Raw genomic sequence first — 13,578 nt, forward strand, 5'->3', positions numbered from 1 at the left:
ACCTAGGAGGCCATCAAGTCAGGGATTTCCTCTGACAACATTGCCCAACTGGACCTCTCTGCCCTATGGAATGCCCATTATGAGCTGTGCACCACGGAACCAAGCCTATGTGGCCATTGCATCATTGTCTCCTGCTTGCTGCAGGCAACCATGCTATTCTTTGCCCACACAGGTTACCAAGGATTCACTATGACCAAGTCGCATTTGAGGCATAAAGTCGGGTCTTCCAACCCCCTTTGGAGAGGCTTCCATTGGTCATGACTGATAGACCAAACAATGGCCCCCTTGTGAGACATCGGCATGGACTTCAGCTCTGCACCAGATGGGCGCCACATGCTGTTTCTCAGATGCATTTTCCAAATTCTTCATTATTGGAGTGTTGCAAACTAAGAGGTACCTCAACAAACGTTTTGCAACCTTTGGAGTTGTATGAGCGACAACAAGCCCCTGTTCCGAAGCAGAGACGGAGGTCTCTTGCTATCACCCCCAAGAAAATTACACCAGGCTGGCACCAAGCCAGTTTTAAGTCAAAAGGCTGATGCACAAGCCTCAACAAATCCATCTGCATCCGCTGTGAACAACAAGTGGACATGGAGGACACCATCCATAAGACTCTTGGCGCATACTGGTGCACGCCACACAGCACCACTCAAAGAGCACCTGCAGATTTCTTGTTTGGAAGAGCCGTCCGAGACGGACAACATCTCCCACTCAAAGGCATGGACTCCAGAGCCGTTGGACACAGCTGCCACACAAAGAAGAGTGCAAAACAATATTAATGCCAGCCTAGCCTGTGGAGCTAGACCGCCAGCTATCCACGTAGCCTACTGGGTGCTTATACGCGAGCGACACCCTGGTGGATACTTTCGACTCCCTTTTGAAATACGACTCCTCTGAGTTATTGACAGGAAAGGCACAATGGTGACAGCCATGAATCAGACTTATGAGGAATGTCTTCTTTTACCAAGTGGTGTCAGCAGCGTACCAATCAATACAACACGCACACCCTGTACTTGGTCCCTCAGCATGTGGGAGAAGATGAGGGCAGCTCATCACCTAATCACCCATCACTAGCATAAATCTGCCCCATCCAGACACAGCTTGACTTAAACCAACACCTGAGCCTTCTACCATGCCCACAGCAACTCTAGGTCACCTGTATCAACTGCTGTAGGCAAGGAAACCACTATGGCCCAGGGGTGGGCACCACGGGACATAGCTGCAGAGCCAGCCTCCGTGATGGGCTCCCTGGGGGGACCTCATGGTCTCTTTCCCCACACAAAATTGTTGGCATCAGGTTTGGGCTCCATGGGGCCTCTTAGGGCATGTATGGCCCACCCACCCCATAGAAACTATATTCAGCCTCCCTCTTGATAAATATTGTCAGCCTTAGAGGTGGACTCTCCAGAGCCCTGATGGTTCGGGATGGAGGGGATCGCACATTTCTCCCCTCTGCCATAAAAATGCTTTTTGACCCAATGGACGAGCTCCATGTGGCCTCTGTAGGCTCAGGTAGGGGTAGGCTACCTGTGGCTTATAACTAAAGGCTGCCTGGAAGCCACTTTTTCTTTCTTTTTTTGATTCCACAAGTGTCTCACGGAGGTGCTATATTTTTCCAATTTTTTTTTTTTATATGTATGTATGAGTGTGTATATGAAACAGAAGTAGAAGAAAGAAAGCAGAGAAATTTGTAAGGGATGAGCAAGATTACCTTAATGGTACAATATTGACATTTGCTAGGGGGTTTGATAATTTAAAGAAACCATATGCATCAGGAAAATTGTCAGTGATTACAGCATCAAATGAAACTGTAAGTGAATCAGATGTGGAAACTACTGAGAAAGAACAACCATTCACATCAAATACTGGAAATACGTCTTTTTTAGAGGAACTACAACTGATGTATATCGATCAAAGGGCCACCGCGAGATACAGAGACCGAAGAAAGAACTCTACCCAAAGACAAGACACAGGAAGGGGAGAAGAGGAAACGGGAAGACAAAGGTATCGGGTTACGGGAGTGTCAAAAGAAATAGTTTTAACAACAGAAGACAACAATCTGATAGTGAATCTATCAAATTATGATTTAACAACAGTACAAAGGAAACTATTAAACAAAGGTTTGTCCTTTGTCCAAAGATACATTTTGATTATACAGAATTGCGGATTGATATTTATAAGTTTGTGAAAATTGAAATAAAAAAAAATGTTTGCCAACAAAGATATAAGAAATGATCATGATCATGAAGGACAAAAGAAAATTAAAGATACGGATTAGAACATTGACCAGATACAGGATTTGAAAACATGTTATGATCTTACATATAATTTAGATTAAGAAGAATTCTCAGAAAGGGAAATTTTAGAAATGTTGGATATAAGAACTGATCAACATCAATATAGCTCCTTGAAAGCATAATAAAAGTTTTTTTTTTTTTTTTTTTTTTTTTTTTTTTTTCAGTTTTAAATCCTGGAAATAAAATTGACATTTTTCATGAGTTAGTGGTAAAAGATTTGGATAAACTAAGAAGAAATACCAGGAGGGTAGAAAAGAAAATTTAACATTAGGTGGAAGACAAGCTTTGGAACACCTAAAATTGGATAAAACAATAGAAATAAAATCAGCAGACAAGGGAGGAAATATATTAATTATGAATACACAAGATTATAAATGTTAGGCATATAGACAATTGAATGATAAGAATAATTATCAAAGACCAAAAGAGAAATTTATGGATGGCTTGATTTAAAAAAAAAAAAAAAAAAAAATGGAAAATATGCTGAAACAGTGGTGAGATGAGAATTTGATTAATGAAAATGAATATCACTTCCTATATAATGAATTTCCAGTTATTCCAACAATGTACTTCTTACCTAAGATACATAAAACATTAACAGATCCACCAGGTAGACCTATTATTTCAAGTTGTGGTGCCTTACATGAAAATGTCATCCTATATTGATTATTATTTGGCACCCTTGGTTCCAACATTGAGTTCTTACATTAAGGACACAGGTGTTTTTTTTGTTGTTTTTTTTTTAAAGAATACTTACAGATATTACTTGGCAGGAGGAATATTTGCTGGTAATAGTGGATGTGGTATCTTTGTACACATCCTTTAGACATGAAGTTGGTCTTAGGGCCATTGATTATTTTCTGAGACAGCATAATATTCAAGAATTACAACATTCAAAGATGTTGACTATGATTGAAATGTGTTTGACTAATAATATTTTTTTGTTTAATCATGAGCTCTTTTTGCAAACACAAGGGACAGCTATGGGAGTTTCCTCCTCTCCAAGCTACGCCAATCTCACCATGGGTTGGTGGTAGAGGGAAGTGGCTTGACAAGAGGATTACAACCAATATATGGAAAAAGTACCATTATGGTTGAGATTTATTGATGATCTGTTGATTATTTGGAAGGGAACAGAGAGTGAATTTCAGGAATTTTTTGAGATGTTGAATACTAATGCAGTTGGTTTAAAATTCACACATAAAACCAACAGGAAGGAGATAGAATCTTTGGATATCAAAGTTTGTTAATAATCAAACGCTACATACAACCATGTATCAAAAACCTCCATCAACAAATAGCCTTCTACATGACACGAGCTTTCATCCACAAAGTCTATTGAACAGTATACCTTACCGTGAATTCTTGAGAGTAAGACGAAACTGCTCAGAAGATAGTGTAATGTTACAACAATGTGAGGAGGTGAAGAATCGGTTTATAAGAAGAGGATATAATCAACATCCTATCAGAGTAGGGATGGTGAAAGCACAAAAAACATGCAGAGAACATACCTTGATAAAGAAAGCATGGAAAAACTCTCAGATTAGGGAAGATCATGATATAAGAATGATAATGACATAAAACAAAGAACATACCGAGATCTCAAAGATTTCGAAGAGACATTGGAATTTACTATACAATGACTTAGATATTGGACCCTTGGTGGGAACAGGACCAAAGATTACTTACAAGAAAGCACCTTCTATAAAATATAATTTTGTTGAACAAGCACCACATACTTGGTTGAATAAAGAGAACATAGGATTTTTCAAATGTTTGAAGTGCAAAGCCTGTCAAATTCGTGAAAATAGAAAAGTAGTTAAAGACACTATGGGGCACACTTTGAAGATTAACCAAAAAATAACTTGAGACAACTTATGTGGTATATGTATTGAAATGTGGGTGTGGTTTAAAATATGTAGGCAGCACAATTTGTAAATTGAAGAACCAAATATTAGAACATATTAGAGCTGTCAACAACAATGACTTAAGTTATACAGTGGTGAAACATCAAAGGCCGTGTCATGAAAAACATTGGCATGCGAAGCGTTATTTTAGAATAGCCCATGTCCCCGGAAAATTAAAGAGGGGGCAATAGAACACTAAAACTATGTCGTTTCGAATCCAGATATATTGTTAAATTAAAGACTAAGATTCCATTTAGTTTGAACAAAGATGAAGAACCTTTTGTACATTTATGAGGAAATAAGTGGATAACCATTAGATGAAAGAAATATCTGGAAAGACTATTTAAAAATTTCTCACAGATATACACAAATGAACAGAGGTTAAAAGATAAAAAGAAACAAGATGTATAGATTGTGAATATTGGTGCATATAAAAACGAAAATCATTGTTTTTAACTCACACTGGGTATATATGGGAACAACATTGTCGTCCATGCAAACACTTGTGTAGAAACATGCTGTAAAAAGATTGATTAGGATTGCATAATTAGGAGTGAAGTACATAAAAAAAAGAGGACAATTGCTTTGATGTAATATTTATGGTATAAGAGATAAAGGATTATTATAGTAGGGTAAGGCATTTATGTCAGTAGGCAACAGTCCGGACATTTATTATTGATTTTTGACTCTACCTTTCCCTCTGTTTGTCTTGATAATACGGTATGAAGAAATAATAAATAAGAACAATAGAAAAGCAGTCGGAGGAAAAATTATGAACACAATAAAATACATAGTTGAATAACAATGGTAACAATGTGAAAAATAGTCTGGTAATAGATTAAGGTCTGAAAGATGTTAGAAAAATGTCATGTAAGGGATGTGATGAGCATTATGAAAAGGTATAAATAAATGGGTGAAAAATGAAATTCACATATAGTAGAATAACATTCAAAAACTATGTGTCCCAGAATGCAATAGCTAGGAAATTAAAGGGACTATATAAGTTTGGTGGATGGAGACAATGGTCACCTGTGATCAAGACCTGTTTGTGGTCGAAACTTGTTGGGTGGTGGAAGCACTTTTCTATTAAATAAAATAAAATGCTGATACAAGGACTTCCTGGAGTGCGATGGTCAATTTTTCTGAGGTGTGTATATATATATATATATATATATATATATATATATATATATATAAGATCCAGGTGCCACTGTCTCCGGTACCTGGAAAAAAACACTCCACAGGCTTGCAGTTAGTGATAAATAAAAAAAATTAATGGCAACGCGTTGAGATCTTCCTCACAGCCAATGATAGATAGATAGATATATTGACTTCAGAACAGGGGACTAAGTCCCTGAGTCCTATAATGGTTGCCAGCAATATTGTTCTCATGTTGCTGGTGGACAACCAGAGTGCTCGCTCTTGCAGGAGCCTGGTTCCACAGCAAGATGGTTCAAGGGAAATAAAACTCCCTTGGGCCAATCTGAACTCTGTATTTTTAAATCTGTGCTCCAGAAAAAGTCTCCGACTCTCCCGAGCACAACTGCCAAAATATACAATTTATTTTTTAAACTTAATTTCTTTAACTACTGAACAAATTTACACATAATCCCAAAAAAGCACTATCTATGGACCAAGATCTAGCTTTCTGCCGAATTTGGCATGATTCCTTTCACTAGTTTTTGCTGGTCCATCCTAAAGAAGACTATGGAAAATGGATGGGCATTTTGTCTTTTGGGGCCCCTTTTTTTCTTGGCCGCTCACGTGATGGATCACCCTGAAACATTCCATGCACAAACTAGTCAAACCTTACCACAGTTTTGGAAAGTTTCGTAGAGCTCCATTAAATGGTGGCAAAGTTAATAGCAACCCAAAAAAATGCTTTTCCTATTTAACAACAGATCGAACTATAACTACGTAGTGACGACCGCCACTAGCGAGATATATGCAAATAAATGCATGGAAGTCATTGAATCCTGCTGCCAGTGTCCATTTCTTCTTTACTTTGTAAGAGGAGTGTGTTGGATTTGTTCACGTGCAGGTGGATGTGTTTAGTGAACACCGCTGAGGATTGGGAGCACCCCAGTCACCACAATCTGTGGTTGTAAAGGAAATATATATAAAGAAAACCTATGGTTACATAATATTTACAGTTAGGGATTACTACAATCCTACAAGGTTATTAATCTTCACAAATATTAGAAATTTCATTTGTATAGTTTGTTATTGAAGCCAATATTATAAAACTTTATTACATAACTTATTCAACGCTTTACATGAACATAGTAACATCATGCAAACATTCAAATAACAAACATGCCGTGTGTGTATGTACTAATTGCAGAAATGCTTACATGTGAACATACATTTTTATATTTTGCAATACTGTTTACCAAAGCACTCAATATGAAGTAATCCAAACGGTACAAATAGGGACAAGAATATGCAGTGATCCAAAATCCATTTAATAATGAAATCTTCTCCACATTCTTTTGATTCTTATAATGTAGAAATGTTGGTACGTACAATAGATCAGACAGCAACACATGTTTTGTTGAATTGACTTTTTTAATGCTGATCTGCTAAAATATATATATATATATATATATATATATATATATATATATGAATGATGTGATATGAAAAACAGTTATTCCCCGTAATGTGGCAGTCAAACTATTGTAGTCAGTACTATTCTGTGTCAGTCTATAGTGCCCTAGAGTTAGGCGTAACCTTCAAGTATATGTTCCTGTCAAGTGTAGGATAAGCCTGTCATTGCAATATGCGTACGCTACAAAGGTCTGTGTTGTGCTGCCGTCCCTCATAGTCCATATTATGTCAATCAAAGGAGGGGGGCATGATACACTTGAACTAGAATATAAATAATGTAACTCAGTCCCACAAAGTCAAACAATATTTAGATTACTTTATAACAAGTGCTTTGGTAAACAGTATTGCAAAATTTGTAGCCCTCGAATTTTTGTTTTTAGGGCTCTTTTTGCACCCTTTGTTGGCAGGGGCTATTTACAACGTGTGGACCTTTAAATACTGTATGCATCTTAACTGTTTACTACACTTATTCATACTGTTGATGTAAGGGATGTGCAAGCATGTCATAGCCACCATGTCTTTGCTTTTCATTTTTATATTGTTACTGCTGTCTTATTGATGCTGTCAAAACTATTTTATTAATGTTGAAAATATTACATCTAGGTATGTTGAGTTAGCATTATTTGGATGTCTGCGTGATCTTAATAAGTAATATATTAATGTAAAGTGTAAAACATATTATTTAAAAAAGTATTACAGTAGTGGCTTGAATTAGAAGCTAGAACTATATTTCTAATGTTTGTATAGTTTAAAAGCGTTGTAGGAAGTTAATAGTCCCTAACTATAATGAAGACACAAGCCAGCATTGCTGGAAATGGGCCAAAATTCATCTGGTGTTTCTGGTACTGGTACTTCTGGCAGCACCACGCCTGTTCTGTTAAGTCGACTTTGGGCATTCACAGGCAACCAACAGCCCAGCCTTCCCCTTCTGCTTCACCAACTGTTCCACCAGCTGGCTCCCAGGCTCCTTTGAACTGTGTTAGGTAGAAATACCAAATTGTTGAGCCATATGCAGGAACAGCTGCTTACTTTATTTCGTGCCATACAGTGATCATTGCAGGTGAGGGCAATCTTAATAGTCACTGCAAGCTCGTTGTTGCTCACCATTGTCTTCCCCAGAACACCTAGTTTTTTTGTTTGCAGGACATATGTTGAGACCCTGTTGGGTGCATTTTGGGCCCCGATTTTTGTTGGTCAAGATGACGTCCAGTTCCCAGAAAAAGAAGGAAAAAAAAGTTTACTCAAACTATTTTCAACATCATTCAAATAAAGACCTGTGTGTTATCACTAACTTTTTAATTATAGGTATTCACAATACATGAATTTAGTTAAAGAGTACACAAGAAGGTAAATGATATATGTGTAAGTGTCTATAATGACTGGAGTTGCGTACAATTGAGTAGCGTGGAGTGGCTTTCATTGGAATGGTGTACAGGCTTGTGGCACATAAAAGCATCACATATAATCAAGTGGCATACAATGGAATAGTGTGGAGTGGGGTCACATACAGCGAAATGGCATAGTGTCTTACAGTGTAGTATTGTACAGTGGTGTAGCATTGTGCGGAGTTGTGTGCACTGGCATGCCTTACAGTTGAGTGCTGCGGAGTGAAGCTGCATACAGTGGGGGGAGTTGGTAAAGTGTACTAGAATACAGTAGAGTGATGTCGAGTGGAATGGCATAGCATGGATTAGTGTGCAATGAAATGTTGTCCAGTGGGCTGGCACGCAGTGAAACATCTTACAGTGGACTGCCATATAATGGAATCTTGTACAGTAGACTACCATACACTGAAATAGCTTACAGTGCAGAAGCTTACAGTGGAGTGGAACAGGGAACAGTGTAGTAGCGTACACTGTCAAAGCATTCAGTGGAGTAGTGTACGGTGGAGTGGGGTACAGTGGAGTGGCATCCATCAGAGTAAGTTACAGTTCTGTGGCATAGAGTGTAGTAGTAAGCCTTCAGTGGAGTGGTGTACCCTCCAGTGACATACATTGGAATAGCATACAATGGAGTGGTGTACAGTACAGAGGCAGAGTGGCTTACGGTGGAGTAGGGTAAAGTTGTGTAGCTTACTCTTTGATACCATACACTGAAGCGCAATACACTAGAGTGAAGGACAGTGGAGTAGCATAGAGTTGATTGAGACAGAATTCAGTGGCATAGAGTGTATTTGTGTAAAGTGGAATACTTTGTAGTGGAATGGCTTACATTGAAGTGGTGTACAGTGGAATTCCTCATAGTGAAGTGTTGTACAGTGTAGTCGTGTGGACTGGTGTACAGTAGAATAGCGTAGAGTGGAGTAATATGGAGTGGCATACAGTGGAGTGGCATACAATCATGTAGAGTAGAGGTGTGTGGAGTGGCTTACAGTAAAAGATAAGTGTAGTGTTAGTCCGATCTAATGGGCTTCAGATGTACTGTTTGGGCTACATTACCAGCTGAATGTTATTTTAAATTAATCAGCATGGTTCTCTTAGAAGTATAATATGTTCTAAATAAGATCCTGTTGTGGGATATTTGTAATACTATGCTATATTGGTTAATATGGTTCTATAACCTTACATTCAACTGAAATAGCTGTATGTAGCGAGTAGTATATTAAAAGTTTACAGTCTTGTCTTTGTAGGAATGAATGGGTTTGAGTTGCACTGTTTAAGGTATATTATCAGCCCAATGTCCTATTAAACCAATCGTCATGCTTCTTTTAGAAGTGTAATTTGTTTCAAACTACATCATTCGGTGGTTGAGTTCCAATACTATACTCTATTGGTTAATATGGTCATATGTCCTTCAATTTGACGGAACAAGCTGTATCTACTCAGTAGTATATTAAAAGTTAACAGTGTAGTCTTCTAGGAATCCATGGGCTTGAGTTGTACTGCTTAAGGTATGTTAACAGCCCAATCTCATATTGAACCCATCACCATATTTTTTGATCAGTATAATATGTGACAAAGATCATCACTGGGCAGAGTTGTAGGATATTCTCTGGAAGTTTCACTTTACTCCATTCTTCTTGAAGGTATTGGGGTGTGGTAAAGGAAAACGCTTCACGTATGGTTAAGTGGACATAGCAATATTTTTTGGGCAAGAGAGCATGCCAAAAGAAGAGGAATGTAGCTTAATTTAGGTGTACTGAATGTTGAAATTGCATGGATGGGAAAGAGAGGTTCAAGGTAGAATAACATCCTACCTCTAATTTCAATGCTTCGTAATTGTCAGCATCCCAATGTCATGATTATTCATTGAGAAGGCAATAGTATTGGTCTCCTCACAGGTGTAAGATTTGACATTGACATGAAAGCAACTTTTACAAGATAAAAATATTCCCACTGTATCACTTTAACTATAGTTTTTCAGATACTTCCTTTTTTCGTGCTGATGGTGACCATTTGACCACAACGGGCAATAGCATCTTCATAAACAACATGCACCAACTCCTATTGAAACATATAAAAATTCTCAGTAATTAGTTAGAACAGAAGGGTCTTCTTTAGAGCCAAACTAACAGGGGCATCGGCATATATGAATGAGTTTTTTTTTTTTTTTTTAAACAAATAAAAAAAAATCCTTTTTCAGTACTGTGGTACTCTAGCGTCCCACGCAGTTGTACCATGGTGCTCTGTAATTTTTTTTTAAAGTCAATACATCACCTAATTTATAACTCTACATAAGACAACCATAGCAACCTAAGTCCCATTAGAATTACAATGTTCAAGCATTTTTACACCACATATCACCGTATATTGCAAAAAGTAGTGAAAGTGCTGTGTAAAACAGTGACTGCCCTAAAGTTCTCTTTAGACAAAGCAGACTATCCCTTGCCATTGCTATGTACCTAGGTTGTACACACTTTGAACAGCTATATCTAGAAAATACCTTATCACTGAAGATTTACTTATTTTCTTTGCTGGCACTACCCAAAAGAATCATCTATACCACCCACTATGCAATACTGCCAAACTTTGAAAAAATCTAGCTAGCGTTTTTTGGCGCAATGCAAAATTCATACATCTATGGGAAAATACATTGGATTTGAAGCCTGTTTTGGGACCTCCCTTTTTTTTTTTTTGAACCCCCTTCAAGTAACGCCGCAAAACGTGCAGAACTCCTGGAATGAAACTGTGGCTGTCTGCAAATTTTTGCAGACATTGGCCAAACGGTTGCAAAGTTATTAAAGGACAAAAATCCCAAAAATCCCTACTCTGGTCACCCTTACTATACTACAAAGTGGCTGCTGCCACTCTGTAATGTGATACATACATATTGTTTTTTACCCCTTAACTGCTAGGCCTTCTCCTCCCCACCACCCCTAAGAGAGATTGTTACTAAACTTTAAAAATAACACCACTACTCACATATGTAGGTTTGGCGACTCCAGAAGTGCTAGTTTCCAAGAAAAGACACTAATCATAGAATATTGAATCCAAGACTACAGACGGTGAGCAATAAAGCATGACAAAGCACCAACCACTTTATTGGCAATTCACATGCCATCCACGCACCACACACAAGACTTTGATACCTCCAGTCACAAGCCCAATCCGACACAGCAGTGTGGTCACATCAACATACTGGTGCCGGGGAGGGAGGGGGGAGGGGTGTGTGTGGGTGTGTGTGTGTGTGTGTGTGTGTGTGGTGAGGCAGGGTCTGGCTACTGTGTTTTGTAAGCTTTCCCTACCTGTAGAGATCTTTGTCCCCTTCAGAGTCTGGACTAATCCTCTATACTTGCCAAGTGAACCTTTAGTAAATCCTTTTGTTACTAGCTACCTGAAGTTCGAGAAAATATCATTTTTGCGCCTTTAGCACACTCACTGTGCTAAATCTAAGTCCTTCCAGCTTGTGGATGCAAGTTCGGGGTGTCCAAGGCTGCCTTTTTTGAGGCCCACATTCCTTGAACTGAGTGAGCATATCTACCTTTACGAACCAAGGCAAACATGCTGGGGAGGTCTACCTAGGGTCCCTAAAGGGCACTTCAAAAATTATTAAAGACTTGAGATGGACATAGTCAATCAATGAAAATGTGCTCTATCAACTTTACATCTAGTGTCTCCAGTGCATGGGGGAATTTGGGTCAGCAACAAATTGGGGGCTGCCAAAACGCCAGTCAGTGTGTGCTTGCTACCTCACATGCCTGCTCTCTGGGTTGGTCTAATCTAAGGTCACTTTGCTGCACTGACTGTGCTGGCAAAAAGACATCACAACTGCCATGACCATGTTCCTCTGAATCACTGAAGATGAGTCATTGGATGAAACTCTGCTGACCTAAAAATCTGTTCAAGATTCTGCTCTCCCTCAGATGCTGACTCAACACCTGACCCTGAGTCAGAGCTGTCCTCTATAATGTCCGGGCAGCAGTCATCCACCCAGATGCCATCTATGCTGATTGTCTAAAACACTGTCCTACGTAGAGAGCAAAAGTATGGTTCTAAATCAGATGGTGAATGTGTGTGTCTGTGAGATTTATGCAACAGCAAATAAACAAAAAACACTTCCCTTTTCTATACAGCTGCAGGTTCTTTAAAGACTCAAAAAAAAGATAAAACAACCGAAATATTACTTAAAGTTGCCACATACCCAATTTTACAGCATAATTTTTTCATGGCTAATGCAAAACCTTATTGTTGGGGAGCTGCAGGGCCATTGCCCTCCTAATATAACTAATTTCTTGAAGCCAAATTTTGAAATCAAGAAGCACACCTTCACATAGTGGCCTTTGCAATTTTGTGCGCAGGTGTGCTCCTTGTGAAAACTCAGTGTTATCACCAGTGTGACTGGAATTGTGTGTAATTGTGCGCCAGGAGAGCTTCAAATTATGCAACAGTGTTGATTAAATTATGCAGCAAGATAAGGCAAGTTATGCTGCATAATACAGCACATTTTTGATGATATCATTTCATAATTCTTTAATTTGAAATCATGGTAATTCTGCCTCGGCAAACATTTCTCCTTGTCAGTACTAGTTTAGCAAACAAATGCAGAAATATTCAACTAAAAGATGACAGCCAACCTTTGCGCAGGACTTTCCGCTTTGTGCCAACACATCATAACATTTTGAGTAACTATTGATCCGTTTGGTCTAGAAACCATTTTTTTGTTAAAATCTGTAGATTATGCAGCAGATCCTAGATTTTATGTTGCAGATGGCTGCAATTTTTTCCTAAATGTTTTCCCCCTTGAGGTGCACTTGGCCATCCCAGGGGAAAACACATATTCCTTAAAAAATGTAAAACAAAATTGTCTGCCCCTCTAAGTGGGTAGACCTATATGCTGTGAGGGCTGACCCCCTACATATTTATTTATTTATTATTTTTAATGTGTGGTTTCCCCGGGTGTCCCTATAGGCCCCTCACAGAAAACATGTTATTCCCCTGACAATATATATATATATATATATATATATATATATATATATATATATATATATATATATATATATATATGTGTGTGTGTGTTTGTGTGTGTGTGTATGTATATGTGTATATGTATGTATGTATATATAAATATATATATATATATGTATGTGTGTGTATATTATAATTTATATTTTTCAATTTCCTCTAGGGGTGCGATTTCAATTCCGCTTCACCCTCGCCTTTAAAAAAAAAAAAAAAAAAAGGACCGTTCCTGAATCATTTTCATGCCTCTTCAGTGCTGACCATAGAAGGAGGTGGTGCGGCCGTCAGCCGCACAATATTAAGCATGCCTTTTTTTTTTTTTTTTTTCTTCAAGCATGAAAGAAAATATAATTGTTAGAGGAA

General features: G+C 38.2%; 1 protein-coding gene across 1 annotated transcript in view; it reads left to right on the top strand.

The window, feature by feature from the left end:
• The first annotated feature begins 1,977 nt into the window (after window positions 1-1,977).
• Window positions 1,978-13,578, top strand: part of RAD51B (RAD51 paralog B) — a 259,728-nt gene continuing 248,127 nt past the window's right edge. Inside the window, exon 1 of the mRNA XM_069207689.1 lies at window positions 1,978-2,004. The gene's annotated coding sequence lies outside the window, so the exon portion shown is untranslated. The remainder of the gene's footprint in view (window positions 2,005-13,578) is intronic.

The sequence above is a fragment of the Pleurodeles waltl genome, chromosome 9 (genome assembly GCF_031143425.1).
Source record: "Pleurodeles waltl isolate 20211129_DDA chromosome 9, aPleWal1.hap1.20221129, whole genome shotgun sequence".
NCBI classification, from domain to species: Eukaryota; Metazoa; Chordata; class Amphibia; order Caudata; family Salamandridae; genus Pleurodeles; species Pleurodeles waltl.